This window comes from Quercus robur, chromosome 3 (assembly GCF_932294415.1).
Source record: "Quercus robur chromosome 3, dhQueRobu3.1, whole genome shotgun sequence".
Classification (NCBI taxonomy): domain Eukaryota; kingdom Viridiplantae; phylum Streptophyta; class Magnoliopsida; order Fagales; family Fagaceae; genus Quercus; species Quercus robur.
Genome location: NC_065536.1, coordinates 63,137,698 through 63,158,051, shown reverse-complemented (window position 1 = coordinate 63,158,051; position 20,354 = coordinate 63,137,698). Strand labels below are relative to the sequence as shown.

At 34.5% G+C, this 20,354-nt stretch overlaps 1 protein-coding gene across 2 annotated transcripts in view; it reads left to right on the top strand.

Moving 5' to 3' along the window:
* The window catches only part of LOC126718818 (disease resistance protein RPV1-like), a 65,609-nt gene that overhangs the window by 2,836 nt on the left and 42,419 nt on the right, over positions 1-20,354 (top strand). The gene's annotated exons all lie outside the window — the stretch shown is intronic.

Here is a 20,354-nt window from a genome sequence, read left to right as displayed (position 1 = left end):
TAGCATGTTCACACAGGCAGTGATTTACTACACTCTTTACAACTTGGAAATTACCATAGCATCCCAATGTAGAAATATCATAATATTATAAGAGTCATGTAACGGGTGTCCTTAGAGCAATTTTTAATAAACCATATTAGGAAAATTTTAAACATCACTTTCATGATACCATTAACTACCATTAACTACCTAAGAGAGAGCACAACAGTAATATAGAAGCATAAACAATGATAAAATAGTTTGTAAAGAAGAAGATAGCAAAATAGATATAGTCAAAATAAATTAAAACAGAGTATGGAATATGAAAACTGAAACAAATAAAATCTTACTTGAAAATACTTCTGTCTTTGATTAAAACTGAAAACTTCTGTCTTTCTTACAAGCTTTGAAAATAAACACTCTGAAGAGTTACAAGATTATAAAATAAAATTTGTAAAGGGTTACAAGATTATATCTGTCTAGAAGGAAAGGGTTACAAGATTACAAAAGAGAAAGGATTACAAAAGTCTTTCTGAGGGAGAGGGAGATAGAGGGCTATCTTGGCTACCTTGGACCTTAATTCTAGACCTTAGAACTGGATCTGTCTTCTGTCTTCGGAGTCTGTCCTTTTATAGATAAAGTGAACCATGGTAAGTTTTCAAAAGTAACCTGAGTTAAGTAAAGTGAACTCAAGTTAATCTATCGGTAGAATCTTGAATGGTAAAAGTCTATCTTGAACAGTAATAGTCTATCTGCATGCGAATAATATTCTGTCAAAGTATCTTTCAAAATATCTTTTTGGATCTGTCTGTATTTGTCTGGACTGTAATGGATCTGTCTGGAAGCTATTCATGCATGTTGGTGAATAGTGATCTGTCTCCAGTGAATAGTGATCTGTCGTCGATGAATAGTGATTTGTCGCCGTTGTCTGTTTGGAAGAGTATTCTGTCTGTCTGTGCATTCTGTCTATCTGTCTATCAATCTGTATCTACATAGTTATCATAATCTAGCGGATCAGAGTTATCCTCATACTGCTCATGTTCGTGGAGCACTCCATAATCATTACATAGGGCACAGTATGAAATGAGAAGGAAAACAGGAACATGATCCTTAGCTGTCATCAATCTGGGATCCTTAACAATCCTTCTTTTCCCAATAAGCCTTCCTGCTGAAGGTCTTGGACCATACACAGCTATCCTGTCGGTGTAGCCATATAAATGAAAACCTCTGTCTAATTCTTTCTGTACTTCATAGATCTTGTTACACATGAAATTAGACCATTCTTTAGCCAGATCATCTGGATCATCAAGTGATAAATAAGTATCTCCTATATACCAGTTGTATTTAGGGATACCACCCCAATCATGGATAAGGACTAAAATGTGTGCTGGCTGAGCTTCCATATAATAGCTAGTGTCCCAAACTGGAAGAGTACTCTAGATTTCCATCTTCATAAAATTAAGTCCTCCAATCTGTGCTACTGCTTCTTAGATGACTCTGGGGAATAAACTAATCTGAATTGCAGAAGTTAGAATTAATTTGCTAATAAACCCTGCTTCTAGCATTTCAGATAACCATAAAGGATCACAGATTACTGGATCCTCTGTCTCTGTGTTGATAAGTAATCCCGGGTAAGGATTAAATATATCTCTTGTTCTTTCATGAACTCTGTCTGAATTTCCAAAGCTCTCATACCATTTAGGTTTATGAGATAACCATATATCACCTGTCATGTCTTCTGTTCTGATAAATGCTGTAGAGATTAATATTGTAAAAAGATACATCCATCTGTCATAAGAACTTGTTATAGCTTTATGAGTTAATATATTCTGTTGAATTTCAGGGGGTAAGGTTCTAATAGCAAGTCTCGTTTTTTGCTGAATCTTAGGGTGGAGCTTTGAAAAGCTTGTTCCCATAAGATAGCTTTTTAGAGACTGTAGTTCTGTCATTGTGGAGCTTGAATCTCCATCCTCCTTGCCAGGAAGTTGACAACTAAGTGCTTCAATAACTGCACCAGTGTTAACAAGATGTAATTCCAAAGCCTGAAGGGTCATTTGGAATAAGGGTTTCTGTCTGAGGGTAAAGGCTGCCTGTAAATTATCAAGAAGTAGTTTAATATGAAAAGGAAGGTCTGTAAATTCTCCGTCTTGAAACATGAGATCAGTGTTGGGCACTTTTTGCAGAATTACACTTTTCTCACCACATGAATACATTGCCTCTGCTAGCAACATATCTTGAAGGGATATTGTCTCTAACGAGATGCCTTCATGCATATCCAAAATTTTTACTGAAGGCTTTCAGATATCTTTGGGTTGCACCGCTAGTGCCTTGCCCTTGTCTTTCTGAGAGTATCTTTTATTCATAGTCTGCAATTGGGTTTTGGGAAGAGGGTTATGTTTGGAGCAAATATTTTGCAAAACTTCTTTTGAAATTCTTTCGGCAGTGTCTTTCTGTGAAATTCTTTTGAAATATTTTATAAGAAAAACAAGAAAAGCATTTATAAAACAAACTTTTCTTTGTACACTTTTGTGCTCTTGCTGAGTAGCAACAGTATTAGAGTAGTCATGATGGGGTCTGTTAGAGTAAGTAAGATTCAAAATATTTCTAAAATCTAGTATAATTCTATCCATACATATACTACTATATATCTCATCTTGTGAAAATATGTGAAATAAAATAGGACAATCTATCAGGGGATTAATTCTATCTATTGGGAGATTAAATCTGTCATTATTCAAGAAATTATCACAATTAATATTTTCTTTAATGATCAATAAAGGAGAGTCTGTCAAAGATTCTTTTATTAAAATATCTGTTATATGAATATTTAAAGATACTATAAAGGGTGTAAATATGTCTTTTATTATAATTTTGTTTGATACTTCTGTCATACTGTCAGTCCATATACTGTCAGTCCATGCATATTGATTACAAAAGATCGTATCCATATTTCTGTCTTTTATGCCTTTTCTACTAAGTACTTCTGTAGATTGGACTTTATGCAAAAAAGCAATAAGAGAATAAGAACATATCTCTGTCTCTTTGTCTTGTTTATCTTTCTTTTTGTCATTTTCTGTCAATTGATTAACAAGTAATATTTCTGTCTTTAAAGATGACAAACTTGTTTTTGTTCTATAGATTCCTCTTTCGTTGATATCAGTTAAAATAGTAACCTTTTTGAAAGAGTGTATTTCTTTCAAGACAGGTGGTATAATGAATTTAAAGAATATATCTTTTTCCAATACATTAGTTTTAATTCCTTCATCTGTCACTAAAAAGGGATAAATTAAAGCCATAAAAGGAGTTCCTAAAATAATTTTAGAAGGAAGGTCTTTAATTAAAACAAAGGCTGTCTCAAAATATATTCCATCATGGCATATATGAACAATAGGTATTTTATAATTAATTATTAGTTTTTCTCCATTGGCCTGAATTAATCTTTCAGATGATTTATCATAATACTTTAAGGGTATTAATCTTTCTTGTATACAATTCATATCTGAAGCAATTTCTGTCAAAGACAACTCTAAAGTAATTTCTGTATGCCAGTTTTGGAAAATTACTCTGTCAATTAAACTTAAGAAATTCTGTCTATTGCCATCATCTTCATCAAATTTTCTGTCTGTGGGGTTAGAAAATTCTTTTAAGTTTATTAATTCTGCAATATTTCGCTCATTTATGTCTGTGGAATTTTCTTTTTTAATTTCTTTAATTTCCTTTTTTACCATTTTTGCTTCTGTCATTAAGTCTTGTAGGTCGACTGGTTTTATCTCTGCACCATCTTGTATTATTTTCATTTTTACCTTTTCTTTCTTGTCTTTTTCTTTCTCTTTCTTTCGGCATTCTGTAACATGGTGTCCATATTTCCTACACCTAATACAGGCAATAGGTATTCCTATAGATTCTTTCAATTTTAATAAATATTCTTTCTTGTCTTTATGGTGATTCGGTAGATTTTCTATCAGTTTTATTATTATGTCTTTTTGTTTTCTTTTTCTTTTATTAATCTTAAGTGGATTGGTTGATTTTAACTCTTTCTTTACTTGATCTATCTCTTTTTGACTAACATTGAATATTTCCATTAATTTTTTTATAATATCTTTCTCAAATTCTAATTTACTAATTTGTTTAATAATTCTATTATGTCTGTCACATTGTTTTTTAGTATGTCTGAAAGTTCAAAAACGTGTACAAAACACTTTTGAACGTTTAGACCCCCAAAAAATTAACTTAATCAACACAAGCAATATGTCAAACAACAAGTGTGCGGAAACTTAACATATGCTATAATGTGAAATAGAATAAAAACTATCTAAGCCATAACAGAATAAAATCACAGCAGATAATATAAAGGCAAAGATAGAGGAAGGAAGATGCAAACACAAAGACAACACGCGATGTGTTATCGAAGAGGAAACCGAAGACCTCGGCGAAAAACCTCTCCGCCGCCCTCCAAGCGGTAATCAATCCACTAGAAAATACAGTTGGGATACAAGGACAGCAAAAGACCCTCCAAGCCTAATCTACCCAGTGCACCTAAGCCCTCCAAGCTTCTTGCTCCAACGAGGTTGCGCCGAACCTTTTTCTTTTCTAGCTTCCCGGATTCCGCTACTATACCATAGCATCAACCAATGAAGATTGGCTCCTTCCTAACTGCTTCCCAGAACTCCAAACGACTGTCTCACAATGATGATGATGGTGAGAACCAGGTTTGGTAAAATACCTCTCAAGGATTTGACAATGGAGAGGAAGAGAGTTGAGGAATATGAAGAGACTCTAAGGTAGGGATTGTGTGTGAAACAATCTTGTTTTTCTTTAGGGTTTCTCTCTCAAAATTCTCTCTGGAAGCTCTCTCTCAATCGTGGGTAAAAGGGGTATTTATATTGGAGTGGGAGAGGAATGTGAAACGTCAGGTTTTACAAAACAGGGGTGGCTCGCGGCTTGACCTCGCGGCTTGACTAAGTCGCGAGTTCCAATCGCGAGATAACCGTATGGCCAGTTGTCCTGTTTTGTCCTGTAGAGCTCCAGCTAGCATGACTGTTCATCTTCCAGCATGCTTGGCACGTGTGCAGCTTCTGGCGGGTTGAAACCGCGAGTCCACCCGCGAGTCCCAGCCACGACTCTCTGTTTTCTTGCACACTCTTGAGCAAACTTCACTCTATCTCACTCACTACCCTTACAACAAACCCACCTAAATACAGGGTTACTAAATGCTGAATTACAAGCAAATTTGGCACGGAATAAAGCCAATTAGATGGTTGAATAAATTCAACCTTACAATCTCCCCCTTTGGCTATTCCGTGACAAAACCCTAAAAACAGACTCTAGACTTAACATGTGAGTTGGGAACAGTTGAACAAAACTCACTCACACCTAACTCTAGAAGCTGTGAAGCACTTGAATCATATGAACAATATACTCCTGAAACACAACAATACACTATGATTATTGTAAGCAGAAAATTATAAATGCATATGAAACAGGCAGAATGTGATCAAGCAAAGATGGAGTAATATACAAACCATGGCTTGATCAACCAAGTGACCACCTCAAGGTAGTGATCACAGTGTTCATTCACACTTGGAATGAACACAAGGACATACAAGTTAACAAGCACAAGGCAAGACACTTGTATGCTCAACACTCAACCAATGCATAGCACACAAGGCATATGCATCTAGGAACAATCCTACTAGGGCACAAGAGTGACAGTACATAAACCAAAATGCAGAACATTTGGATCAAAGTACTGATTTCAACAAAAACATAAGGCTGCAAAAGCAAGGTACATACCATAAAGCCTACAAATATGCATAAAAACATAACCCTAACAGCTTACAAAAGCAAATGGGTACAAACCAACAGAATATCCTGAATAACATCAACAACTTATATTAAAGATTAAACCAAGAGTATAAGTTATGAATTAGAAACAGCTATACACCAAAACATAGTGTATCAAAACCATAAAAACATTAAATAGTACCCAACATAGCATAAACCTAAAACCATAAGTTTAGAAGATAAGACTATAAGACTAAGAACACAGTTATAACAAAAGTATGTGTGTGTGTACTCCCCCTATCACTATGCACACTTCCCTTTGAACTTTTCTCCCCCTTACTGAATGCTCTCCCCCTTTTTGTCACGAATAGCTAAAGGCTCTCGTCCAACTTTCGTTGAATCTCATCTAGCTGATTCTCCATGGTCTCGAGACGCATTTGGACACGGTTGTCTGTGGAGTAGAGAAGAGTCACTAGCTCATCAACGCGTTTCTGAATATGCTCAAGTACACTGCCGACTCGATCAGTATGAGGTGCAGTTTGTGCTTGCGGAATACTAGTCGGTGAAGCTTCAGGAACAGCACGTGATGTAGATGTGGTATGTGCAGGTGTCTCTGAGTCAGGGGCAGAAGGTGTAACCGGAGAGATGTGAGCACTTCTTGGTGATTTAGAGGAGTGACTTCTGCTAGCTTGAAGAGTGAACAAGGAAATGGGACGTTGACGAGGCAGCATTTTTCCATCTGCAGGAGGAATAATGCCTGCACGAAGAATGAGCTTCATGATGAGGCTGCAAAAAGGAATAACTCCTCGAGCTGCAGATCGACACGCAGTCTTCCTCAAATTGTAGTAGATGTGAGCACATATGTCGATGAGGGCTCCTGTAATGAGGTCACAAAGAAATAGCGCTCTCCCAAGATTGATGAATGTAGTGTTGGACAGTGGGTAAAGATTGGAGAACATGATTAACTTCAGTGTGGTCAGCTCTGGAGCAAACTTTGCGGTGCTGATGGATGTTCCTGCACTGGAGACTTCATGATCGTAGCCTAGGATTTGAAGAATTTCTCCAACTTCTGGATTTCGTTCATCGTAAGGAGTTATATTCACATTCTGAGGTCTGGTGATGCCGAGAAGATCTGCGATGGAGTCTGGGGTAACAATAAACTCTGTTCCTCTGACCCAGAAAATGAGTTCAGGTCCAAGATCAGTTGCATTGGAGAAGCATTCTTTGACCAGCTCATCCATTGGATCATCAAAGTTCCCGAACAAGTTTGCCCAATCTCGTTTCTCAAAGATTCGAGGGATGAAGGTGGTCCCTAAGGTGTTGAACTCTACTACCCGTTCCACTATAGTTGTTGACTTGTCGAACACATTTGAGTAGGCATGTGAGTTAAGCGGAAGTCTGAATCTATCCTCATTTGGATCTTGAGATGCCTGAGATGATAGACGAGTTCTTTTAGCAACTGGTGTTGCTGGTTCGTCAGCAACAATGTCTTTACCCCTGGAAGATCGACGAGACATCTTCGTGAGAAGCTTTCCAAGCAGTTGGTGAATGCACCAATCATCTTCATCACGTTCATCATTCCGGGATCTCCATTTTGCTCTCTAGATTGATCACCTGCCCAAGTTCTCCTATCATTTCTGGGTCCTCCTGACCTTTGAGGAGTTGCACTGTTCTTTGCTCTCAGCTTTTGGCAATTTGGTCGAGTATGCCCTTGAAGTCCGCAATAATGGCACACATAAGTTCCTCTAGGACCTCTTTGTGGTCGTGGACGTGACTTGGCACGAGATTCAGATCTGCCCACAGACTGATTACGGGGATTCAGCATCCGTTGGTTCACCAAATTCTTCTTCTTCTCCACCTCGAGCTTCTCACCAGTAAGTTCATCTACAACTGGATCTTTTGCCTTCACAAACTTCACTTCTTTAGTGACATTTACAGATGAACTACTTCCTCCGGTATACCCCAATCCGGATTTTTCTGAGAAGCTCTTTTGAGATGATATAACATCATCTAGCTTCTTGGTGGTGACCCTCTCTATTTTAGCATTCGCTTGCACAACTTCATTCTCAAGAAATCTCACTTTTGTGTAAGCTTCGGACAACTCACCATTCAGTGTTTCAATCTCACATTTGGCCTCCCTATATCTGATTAGGAGACTTTTGTAGTCCTCCTCAGCCTTCTTCATTTTTCTCACAGCAGCCTTGGCAACCCTTGTGTACTCACCCGACTTCTCCAAGAGTGAGTTATAGTTTTCTTGAAGATTTGTTGTGCTTTCAGTTTCTTCAGCATCTGATTCTTCAACAATTCCTAGTGATTCATCATCACTATGTTCTCCAAGGTCTTGAACAAGCAAATTTAACTCCTCCGAAGACTCAACATGAGCAATAGTCATAAAAGCTGAATAGTTCCCCTCTCCATCACAGCTCTCTTCAGATTCTGAGTCAGACGAATCCGAGTCACTCAAGGTCGTGGCATACACTTTACCTTTCGATTTCAAATAATTCGGACATTCCTTCTTAAAATGTCCATGCCCGTTGCATTCAAAACAAGTGACACCTTGTGTGGATTGGGATTCTTTTCCATCTTTCTTTTTGAAATCCCTCTTCTCCCTTCTAGAGCTTTGAAATTTTCTTTTATCATCAAATTTGCCACTGTTTTTGAATTTCAAAAACTTCCTGAAATTTTTGACAAGGTAAGCTACATCTTTGTCAACCCCATCTTCTCCCGATGAGTCTTGATCTTCCACCTTCTCATTAATGGTCTTTAGAGCAAGAGATTTACTCTTCCGTTGATTTGGCAGCGACATCTCATAGGTCTGCAGAGAACCAACCAGCTCCTGCACTTTGATGTCATCAAGGTCCTTGCTCTCTTCAATGGCTGTCACTTTTGCACGAAAACTTTCCGACAATGATCGAAGGATCTTCCTTACAATCTTTGAGTCCTCCGTTTTCTCCCCCAAGTTAAACTTACTGACAACCACCTCATTTAGCTTTCCATAGAAAGAGTCAAAAGACTCATCCTCACTCATTTTGAGCTCCTCAAACCGAGTGGTCAACATTTGCAACTTAGTGTCTTTCACTTTCTTTGTGCCTTCATAGGTGGTTTCAAAAATCTCCCATGCTTCTTTGGCAATGGTAATATGAGAAATCCTGTGAAATTCATCTGGAGACACACCACAGAAAATAGCATTGAGTGCTTTACTGTTAGCATTAGATGCAGCAAGTGCTGCCTTATCCCAAGTGGATTTGGCTGCCTCAGGTTTGGTCCAACCAATCTCAACAGCATCCCAAACAGATTCATCAATAGAACATAAAAAGGCTCTCATGCGAACCTTCCAAAAGGCATAATTACTACCATCAAAATATGGAGGTGCATTAAGGGATTGAGACCTATCCATCTCAAAAGGGAGTCAAGGATCACACAATGGTAATGAAACCAATAACAGTGTACCCGCTCTGATACCAATTGAAAGTTCAAAAACGTGTACAAAACACTTTTGAACGTTTAGACCCCCAAAAAATTAACTTAATCAACACAAGCAATATGTCAAACAACAAGTGTGCGGAAACTTAACATATGCTATAATGTGAAATAGAATAAAAACTATCTAAGCCATAACAGAATAAAATCACAGCAGATAATATAAAGGCAAAGATAGAGGAAGGAAGATGCAAACACAAAGACAACACGCGATGTGTTATCGAAGAGGAAACCGAAGACCTCGGCGAAAAACCTCTCCGCCGCCCTCCAAGCGGTAATCAATCCACTAGAAAATACAGTTGGGATACAAGGACAGTAAAAGACCCTCCAAGCCTAATCTACCCAGTGCACCTAAGCCCTCCAAGCTTCTTGCTCCAACGAGGTTGCGCCGAACCTTTTTCTTTTCTAGCTTCCCGGATTCCGCTACTATACCATAGCATCAACCAATGAAGATTGGCTCCTTCCTAACTGCTTCCCAGAACTCCAAACGACTGTCTCACAGTGATGATGATGGTGAGAACCAGGTTTGGTAAAATACCTCTCAAGGATTTGACAATGGAGAGGAAGAGAGTTGAGGAATATGAAGAGACTCTAAGGTAGGGATTGTGTGTGAAACAATCTTGTTTTTCTTTAGGGTTTCTCTCTCAAAATTCTCTCTGGAAGCTCTCTCTCAATCGTGGGTAAAAGGGGTATTTATATTGGAGTGGGAGAGGAATGTGAAACGTCAGGTTTTACAAAACAGGGGTGGCTCGCGGCTTGACCTCGCGGCTTGACTAAGTCGCGAGTTCCAGTCGCGAGATAACCGTATGGCCAGTTGTCCTGTTTTGTCCTGTAGTGCTCCAGCTAGCATGACTGTTCATCTTCCAGCATGCTTGGCACGTGTGCAGCTTCTGGCGGGTTGAAGCCGCGAGTCCACCCGCGAGTCCCAGCCGCGACTCTCTGTTTTCTTGCACACTCTTGAGCAAACTTCACTCTATCTCACTCACTACCCTTACAACAAACCCACCTAAATACAGGGTTACTAAATGCTGAATTACAAGCAAATTTGGCACGGAATAAAGCCAATTAGATGGTTGAATAAATTCAACCTTACAATGTCCATATCCTTTGCATTTATGACAAATAGTATTGTTAACATGTCTGTCAGTTTTCTCATTATCTGATAATTTAATGGTATTTAAAACTGTTATGTCTCTTTTTCTGTCTGTCTGTAAAGGTGTATTTAAAATTTTCATTTTTTTAGTTAATTCTGTCAAACTATCATTTTGGGTATCCATTGTAGATCTTTCAATTAATTCTAGTCTTTCATCAATTCTTTCCCTTAAACTATTACACTTCTTGTCTTTTCTATTGACTACTTCTTTCACTATTTCCTTTTTTGCTTTTACTACACTATCACTATTTATCTCTTTTGTATCTAACTTCCTACGTATTATTTCATTATTTTGTCTTTCATGCAATTCTTTCAAACTATCATCATTATTACTAGGACTATCATCTCTTTTCTCTTTCTTTATCATGTTTCTTTGTTTTACTATGTCTTTTCCTATATCTAATCCTTTACGTAGAGTTCCATCTTTTGAATTGGTTTGTTGTCTTTCTATTCTTTCTAACATTTCTTTCATCTCTTTTACCATTCCTTTTTTTATTATTTCTTTTTTATTATCTATTAGCTTCTCAAGTAGAGATTCTTTCTTACTTGTCTTTATTAGGCTCTTTTGTCTATCTGTGTCTAACTTTTCACATATAATTTGTACTGAACTAGAAACTTCTTTATTGTTTTGCTTTTCCGCCATTTCTTTTAGTCTATCAGTACTTCTTTCTTTTGTGGGATCTTTTATTTTATCTTCTATACGTGTTATTCTTTCCTTAATTGGGCCAGTTTCTTTGTCAACTAATCTGTCAGTTACTTTTAATGTCTGTAAGTTCTTATCTACAACTTCTTTTGAATTACTATTTATATACCAATTATCTGTCATAGTTTTTGTAAAAGATGATCTTTGATGGGGTCCAAATTCTATTTCCTTTTTAAAAGGTGAATTTAAAGCTTTCATTCTTTCATAGAGGTCCAAAAAACTATCATTTTTCTTTTCAACATTAGTATATATATCAGATTTGTCAATATCTTCCAAAGATTCTAATTTTCTATTAATTCTGTCCAAAAACCTATCATTGTGTTTATTAGTCTGTTGGTTGATTTTATCTCCTGTTAAAGTACTCCAATTATTTGTGTTACTATTATAATTATAATCATCAAATTCACTGTCAGAATCAGAATCAGTTTCATAATCCATATCACTATTTGACCAATTATAATCTATATCTTTCATGCTATAACCTTCATCATAATCTATATCATCATAGTCCATGTTTCAAATTAGTGTGTGCCTAGCCTAAGTGTGAACAAGCAAACAGATGATGAACTGATAAATGTATTTATTCTCTTTCTAAGCAATTAATAATTACTGGCGGAACTATTACTAACCACTGGTATCCTTGCTATCAGGACCACCTCCTTGGGAAACTCCATTGCGGGGCCACCCAAACAACGCATGTCCGTTGGCTATAACAAAGGGGCTGACCAACGCGAAACTAGGGTTTGCCAACGAGTCTTTAGGCTGACCAACGCTAACAAGGAGCAAGTAGTGGCTATGTAGTAATAAAAGTTCCTAGTAACTTCTTAATTGCAAAGAAATAAAACTCATACACCTACTATCCATTAACTACCCAGGAGAGAGCATAGCAGTAATATAGAAGCGTAAACAATGATAAAATAGTTGATAAAGAAGAAAATAGCAAAATAGATATAGTCAAAATAAATTAAAACAGAGTATGGAATATGAAAACTGAAACAAATAAAACCTTACTTGAAAATACTTCTGTCTTTGATTAAACTTGAAAACAAACTGTCTTTCTTACAAGCTTTGAAATAAACACTGTCTGAAGAGTTACAAGATTATAAATAAAATCTGTAAAGGGTTACAAGATTATATCTGTCTAGAAGGGAAGGGTAACAAGATTACAAAAGAGAAAGGATTACAAAAGTCTTTCTGAGGGAGAGGGCTATCTTGGACCTTAATTCTGGACCTTAGAACTGGACCTGTCTTCTGTCTTCGGAGTCTGTCCTTTTATAGATAAAGTGAACCATGGTAAGTCTTCAAAAGTAACCTGAGTTAATTAAAGTGAACTCAAGTTAATCTGTCGGTAGAATCTTGAATAGTAATGGTCTATCTGGCAGTGTGTCCTGGTACGCATGCTAGTGAACAATAGCTTTCTTTCTGCATGCGAATAATATTTTGTCAAAATATCTTTCAAAATATCTTTCTGGATCTGTATGTATTTGTCTAGACTGTAATGGATCTGTCTTGAAGCTATTCATGTATGTTGGTGAATAGTGATCTGTCGTCAGTGAATAGTGATCTGTCGTCAGTGAATAGTGATCTGTCGTTGGTGAATAGTGATCTGTTGCCGTTGTCTGTTTAGGAGAGCATTCTGTCTGTGTGTGCATTCTGTCTATCTGTCTATCAATCTGTATCCGCGTAATTATCATAATCTAGCATATCAGAGTTATCCTCATACTGCTCATGCTCGTGGAGCACTCCATAATCATTACATAGGGCACAATATGAAATAGGAAGGAAAACAGGAACATGATCCTTAGCTGTCATCTATCTGGGATCCTTAACAATCCTTCTTTTCCCAATAAGCCTTCCTGCTGAAGGTCTTGGACCATACACAGCTATCCTGTCGGTGTAGCCATATAAATGAAAACCTCTGTCTAATTCTTTCTGTACTTCATAGATCTTGTTACACATGAAATTAGACCATTCTTTAGCCAGATCATCTGGATCATCAAGTGATAAATAAGTATCTCCTGTATACCAGTTGTATTTAGGGATACCACCCCAATCATGGATAAGGACTAAAATGTGTGCTGGCTGAGCTTCCATATAATAGCTAGTGTCCCAAACTGGAAGAGTACTCCAGATTTCCATCTTCATAAAATTAAGTCCTCCAATCTGTGCTGCTGCTTCTTGGATGACTCTGGGGAATAAACTAATCTGAATTGCAGAAGTTAGAATTAATTTGCTAATAAACCCTGCTTCTAGCATTTCAGATAACCATAAGGGATCACAGATTACTGGATCCTCTGTCTCTGTGTTGATAAGTAATCCCGGGTAAGGAAATATATCTCCTGTTCTTTCATAAACTCTGTCTGAATTTCCAAAGCTCTCATACCATTTAGGTTTATGAGATAACCATATATCACCTGTCATGTCTTCTGTTCTGATAAATGTTGTAGAGATTAATACTGTAAAAAGATACATCCATCTGTCATAAGAACTTGTTATAGCTTTATGAGTTAATATATTCTGTTGGATTTCAGGGGGTAAGGTTCTAATAGTAAGTCTCGTTTTTTGCTGAATCTTAGGGTGGAGCTTTGAAAAGCTTGTTCCCATAAGATAGCTTTTTAGAGACTGTAGTTCTGTCTTTGTGGAGCTTGAATCTCCATCCTCCTTGCCAAGGAGTTGACAACCGAGTGCTTCAATAAATGCCCCGGTGCTAACAAGATGTAATTCCAAAGCCTGAAGGGTCAATTGGAATAAGGGTTTCTGTCTGAGGGTGAAGGCTGCCTATAAATTATCAAGAAGTAGTTTAATATGAAGTGGAAGGTCTGTAAATTCTCCATCTTGAAACATAAGATTAGTGTCGAGCACTTTTAGCAGAATTACACTTTTATCACCACATGAATACATTGCCTCTGCTAGCAACGTATCTTGAAGGGATATTGTCTCTAACGAGACGCCTTCATGCATATCCGAAATTTTTACTGAGGGCTTTCGGAAACCTCTGGGTTGCACCGTTGGTGCCTTGCCCTTGTCTTTCTGAGAGAATCTTTTATTCATAGTAGTCTGCAATTGGATTTTGGGAAAAGGATTATGTTTTGGAACAAATATTTTCTATCAAAACTTCTTTTGAAATTCTTTTGCCTTTATCTTTCTGTGAAATTCTTTTGAAATATTTTGTAAGAAAAACAAGAAAAGTATTTATAAAACAAACAACATTTATAAAACAAACTTTTCTTTGTACACTTTTGTGCTCTTGTTGAGTAGCAACAGTATTAGAGTAGTCATGATAGGATCTGTCAAGGTAAGTGAGATTCAGAATATTTCTTAAATCTAGTATGATTCTATCCATACATGTACTATTATATATCTCGTCTTGTGAGAATATGTGAAATAAAATATCTTCGTAAAGTCTTTTATTAATAGGACAATTAATAGGACAATCTATCAGGGGATTATAATTAATTCTATCTGTTGGGAAATTAAATCTGTCATTATTCAAGAAATTACCACAATTAATGTTTTCTTTAATGATTAATAAAGGAGAGTCTGTCAAAGCTTCTTTTATTAAAATATATGTTATATGACTATTTAAAGATACTATAAATGGTGTAAATATGTCACTTATTATAATTTTGTTTGGTACTTCTATCATACTGTCAGTCTCTATACTGTCAATCCATACATGTTGATTAAAAAAGATTGTATCCATATTTCTGTCTTTTATGCTTTTTCTACTAAGTTCTTCTGTAGATTGGACTTTATGTTGATACTTATGTAAAAAAACAATAGGAGAATAAGAACATATCTCTGTCTCTTTGCCCTGTTTAACTTTCTTCTTGTCATTTTCTGTCAATTGATTAACAAGTAATATTTCTGTCTTTAAAGATGACAAACTTCTTTCAGTTCTATAGATTCCTCTTTCGTTGATATCTGTTAAAATAGTAACCTTTTTGGAAGAGTATTTTTCTTTCAAAACAAGTGATACAATGAATCTAAAGAATATATCTTTTCCTAATACATGAGTTTTAATTCCTTCATCTGTCACTAAAAAGGGATAAAGTAAAGCCATAAAAGGAAGATCTTTAATTAAATTAAAGGTTGTATCAAAATATGCTCCATCTGCTCCATCTGGTATTTTGTAGTTAATTATGAGATTTTTACCATTAACCTGTGTTAATCTTTCAGATAATTTTTTATAATACTTTAAGGGTATGCAATTCATGTTAGCATCTAAGTCTATTAAAGTAATTTTTGTCAAGGAGAACTCTTCAGTAATTTCTGTATGCCATTTTTGGAAAATTACTTTGTCAATTAAACTTAAGAAATTCTGTCTATTGCCATTATTATTATCATCATCAAATTTTCTGTCTGTAGGATTAGAGAATTTTTTTAGGTTTATTATTTCTGTAATATTTTGCTCATTTTTGTTTGTGGAATTTTCTTCTTTAATATCTTTAATTTCCTTTTTTACTATTTTTGCTTCTGTTATTAAGTCTTGTAGAGTTACTGGTTTTATATCTACTCTATCTTGTTTCACTTTTGTCTTTTCTTTCTTATCTTTAGTTCTCTCTTTCTCTTTCTTTCTACAATCTGTAACATGGTGTCCATATTTTCTACACCTAATACAAGCAATAGGTATTTCTATAGAGTCTTTCAATTTTAACAAATATTCTTTCTTGTCTTTATGGTGATTCGGTAGATTTTCTATCAGTTTTATTATTATATCTTTTTGTTTTCTTTTTCTTTTATTAATTTTCAGTGGGTTGGTTGATTTTAACTCTTTCTTTACTTGATCTATTTCTTTTTGACTAATATTAAATATTTTCATTAATTCATTGGTTATATCTTTCTCAAATTCTAATTTACTAATTTGTTTAACAATTTTATTATGTCTGTCACATTGTTTTTTAGTATGTGCATATCCTTTGCACTTATGACAAATAGTATTGTTAACATGTCTGTCAGTTTTCTCATTCTCTGATAACTCAATAGTATTTAAAACTGTTGTGTCTCTTTTTCTTTCTGTCTGTAAAGGTGTATTTAAAATTTTCATTTTTTTAGTTAATTCTGTCAAACTATCATTTTGGGTATCTACTATAGATCTTTCAATTAATTCTAGTCTTTCTTCAATTTTTTCCCTTAAACTATTACACTTTTTGTCTTTTCTATTGACTACCTCTTTTTCTTTTACTACACTATCACTATTTGCCTTTTCTTTTAAATTACCATAATTGTTTTTCCTTCCTTTGTTGACTTTTTCTCTTTCATGTCTTATCTTTTCTTCTATTTCTATCTTCCTACGTAGAGATTCTTTACTACTATTTGTTTTTGGATTTTGCATGTCCTTTATTATCACTTTCCCTACATCTTTACTATTCTGTCTTTCAAACATTTCTTTTGTTCTGTCTTGTACTATAGTATTAGTCCTTTCTTCTTTTAACTTCTGACTTAGAGATTCTTTAAGAGAGTTATTTTCTTTTACTCTTTCTTCATTATTTGTCTTTATCTTTTGTCTTTCTATGTTTTCTATCGTTCCCTTTACTATGCCTTTCCTTATCTTACCTCTTTCTTTGTCTTCGTTTATTATATCTCTTACACTTTCTATAGTACTTCTATCTTTTATACGTGTTACTCTTTCTTTAATTGGGCCAGTTTCTTCGTCAACTAATCTGTCAGTTGCTTTTAATGTCTGTAAATTCTTATCTACAACTTCTTTTAAACTATTATTTATATACCAATTATCTGTCATGGTTTCTGTAAAAGATGATCTTTGATGGGGTCCAAATTCTATTTCTTTTTTAAAAGGTGAATTTAAAGCTTTCATTCTTTCATAGAGGTCCAAAAAACTATCATTTTTCTTTTCAACTTTAGTATATATAGTGGATCTGTCAATATCTTCTAGAGATTCTAATTTTCTATTAATTCTGTCTAAAAAACTATCATTATGTTTATTAGTCTGTTGGTTGATTTTATCATCTGTGAAAGTACTCCAATTACTTGTATTATTATAGTTATAATTATCCATATCACTGTCAGAGTCAGAATCTGTTTCATATTCCATATCACTATTAGACCAATTATCAACTATATCTTTCATGCTATAACCTTCATCATAATCTATATCATCATAGTCCATGTTTCAAATTAGTGTGTGCTTAGCCTAAGTGTGAACAAGCAAACAGATGATGAGCTGATAAATGTATTTATTCTCTTTCTAAGCAATTAATAATTACTGGCGGAACTACTACTAACCACTGGTATCCTTGCTATCGGGACCACCTCCTCGGGAAACTCCATTGCAGGACCACCCAAACAACACCTGTCTGTCGGCTACAACAAAGGGTCTGACCAACGCGAAACTATGGTTTGCCAACGAGTCTTTAGGCTGACCAACGCTAACAAGGAGCAAGTAGTGGCTATGTAGTAATAAAAGTTCCTAGTAACTTCTTAATTGCAAAGAAATAAAACTCATACACCTACCATCTATGGCTCTGATATCATTAACTACCCAGGAGAGAGCACAACAGTAATATAGAAGCATAAACAATGATAAAATAGTTGATAAAGAAGAAAATAGCAAAATAGATATAGTCAAAATAAATTAAAATAGAGTATGGAATATGAAAACTGAAACAAATAAAATCTTACTTGAAAATACTTCTGTCTTTGATTAAAACTGAAAACTTCTGTCTTTCTTACAAGCTTTGAAAATAAACACTGTCTGAAGAGTTACAAGATTACAATGTAAAATCTGTAAAGGGTTACAAGATTATTTGTCTGGATGGGTAAGGTTACAAGATTTATTCTCTTATTGCTTTATTGCATAAAGTCCAATCTACAGAAGTACTTAGTAGAAAAGGCATAAAAGACGGAAATATGGATACAATCTTTTGTAATCAATATGCATGGACTAACAGTATATGGACTGACAGTATGACAGAAGTATCAAACAAAATTATAATAAAAGACATATTTACACCCTTTATAGTATCTTTAAATATTCATATAACAGATATTTTAATAAAAGAATCTTTGACAGACTCTCTTTTATTGATCATTAAAGAAAATATTAATTGTGATAATTTCTTGAATAATGACAGATTTAATCTCCCAATAGATAGAATTAATCCCCTGATAGATTGTCCTATTTTATTTCACATATTTTCACAAGATGAGATATATAGTAGTATATGTATGGATAGAATCGTACTAGATTTTAGAAATATTTTGAATCTTACTTACTCTGACAGACCCCATCATGACTACTCTAATACTGTTGCTACTCAGCAAGAGCACAAAAGTGTACAAAGAAAAGTTTGTTTTATAAATGCTTTTCTTGTTTTTCTTATAAAATATTTCAAAAGAATTTCACAGAAAGACATTGCCGAAAGAATTTCAAAAGAAGTTTTGCAAAATATTTGCTCCAAACATAACCCTCTTCCCAAAACCCAATTGCAGACTATGAATAAAAGATACTCTCAGAAAGACAAGGGCAAGGCACCAGCAGTGCAACCCAAAGGTATCTGAAAGCCTTCAGTAAAAATTTCAGGTATGCATGAAGGCGTCTCGTTAAAGACAAGTAATTATTAATTGCTTAGAAAGAGAATAAATACATTTATCAGTTCATCACCTGTTTGCTTGTTCACACTTAGGCTAGGCACACACTAATTGAAACATGGACTATGATGATATAGATTATGATGAAGGTTATAGCATGAAAGATATAGATGATAATTGGTCAAATAGTGATATGAAATATGAAATAGATTCTGACTCTGACAGTGATATGGATAATTATAACTATAATAACACAAATAATTGGAGTACTTTAACAGATGATAAAATCAACCGACAGACTAATAAAAATAATGATAGTTTTTTAGATAGAATTAATAGAAAATTGGAATCCTTGGAAAATATTGACAGGTGTGCTATGTATACTAAAGTTGAAAAGAAAAATTATAGTTTTTTGGACCTCTATGAAAGAATGAAAGCTTTAAATTCACCTTTGAAAAAAGAAACAGAATTTGAACCCCATCAAAGATCATCTTTTATAGAAACTATGACAGATAATTGGTATATAAATAGTAATTTAAAAGAAATTGTAGATAAGAACTTACAGACGTTAAAAGCAACTAACAGAAGAGTTGATGAAGAAAGTGGCCCAATTAAGGAAAGAGTAACACGTATAGAAGATAAAATAAAAGATCTCACAAAAGAAAGAAGTACTATAGAAAATGACAGACTAAAAGAAATGGTGGAAAAGCAAAATAATAAAGAAATAATAAAAAAAAGGAATGGTAAAAGAGATGAAAGAAATGTATGAAAGAATAGAAGTCAACAAACCAATTCAAAAGATGGAACTCTACGTAAAGGATTAGATATAGGAAAAGACATAGTAAAACAAAGAAACATTATAAAGAAAGAGAAAAAAGATGATAGTCCTAGAAATAATGATGATAGTTTGAAAGAATTGTATGAAAGACAAAATGATGAAATAATACGTAGGAAGTTAGAAACAAAAGAGATAGAAAGAGATAGTGTAGTAAAAGTAGTAGTCAACAATGGTAGGAAAAATAATGGTAATTTAAAAGAAAAAGCAAATAGTGATAGTGTAGTAAAAGTAAAAGTGGAAGTAAAAGACAAGAAGTGCAATAGTTTTAAAGAAGAAATTGATGAGAGACTTAAATCAATTGATAGAACTGAAAACAACAGTTTAATAGAATTGGCTAAAAAGATAGAAATTTTAAATTTACCAATAGAGACGAAAGAAATAAGAAATAGAGACATAACAGTTTTAAATACTACTGAGTTATCAGAAAATGAGAAAACTGACAGACATGTTAGTAATACTATTTGTCAAAAATGTAAAGGATATGGACATACTAAAAAACAATGTGACAGACATAATAAAATTGTTAAACAAATTAGTAAATTAGAATTTGAGAGAGATATAATAAATGAATTAATGGAAATATTTAATGTTAGTCAAAAAGAAATAGATCAAATAAAGAAAGAGATAAAATCAACCAACCCACTTAAGATTAATAAAAGAAAAAGAAAACAAAAAGACATAATAATAAAACTGATAGAAAATCTACCGAATCACCATAAAGACAAGAAAGAATATTTATTAAAATTGAAAGAATCTATAGGAATACCTATTGCCTGTATTAGGTGTAGGAAATATGGACACCATGTTACAGAATGCCGAAAGAAAGAGAAAGAAAAAGACAAGAAAGAAAAGGTAAAAATGAAAAT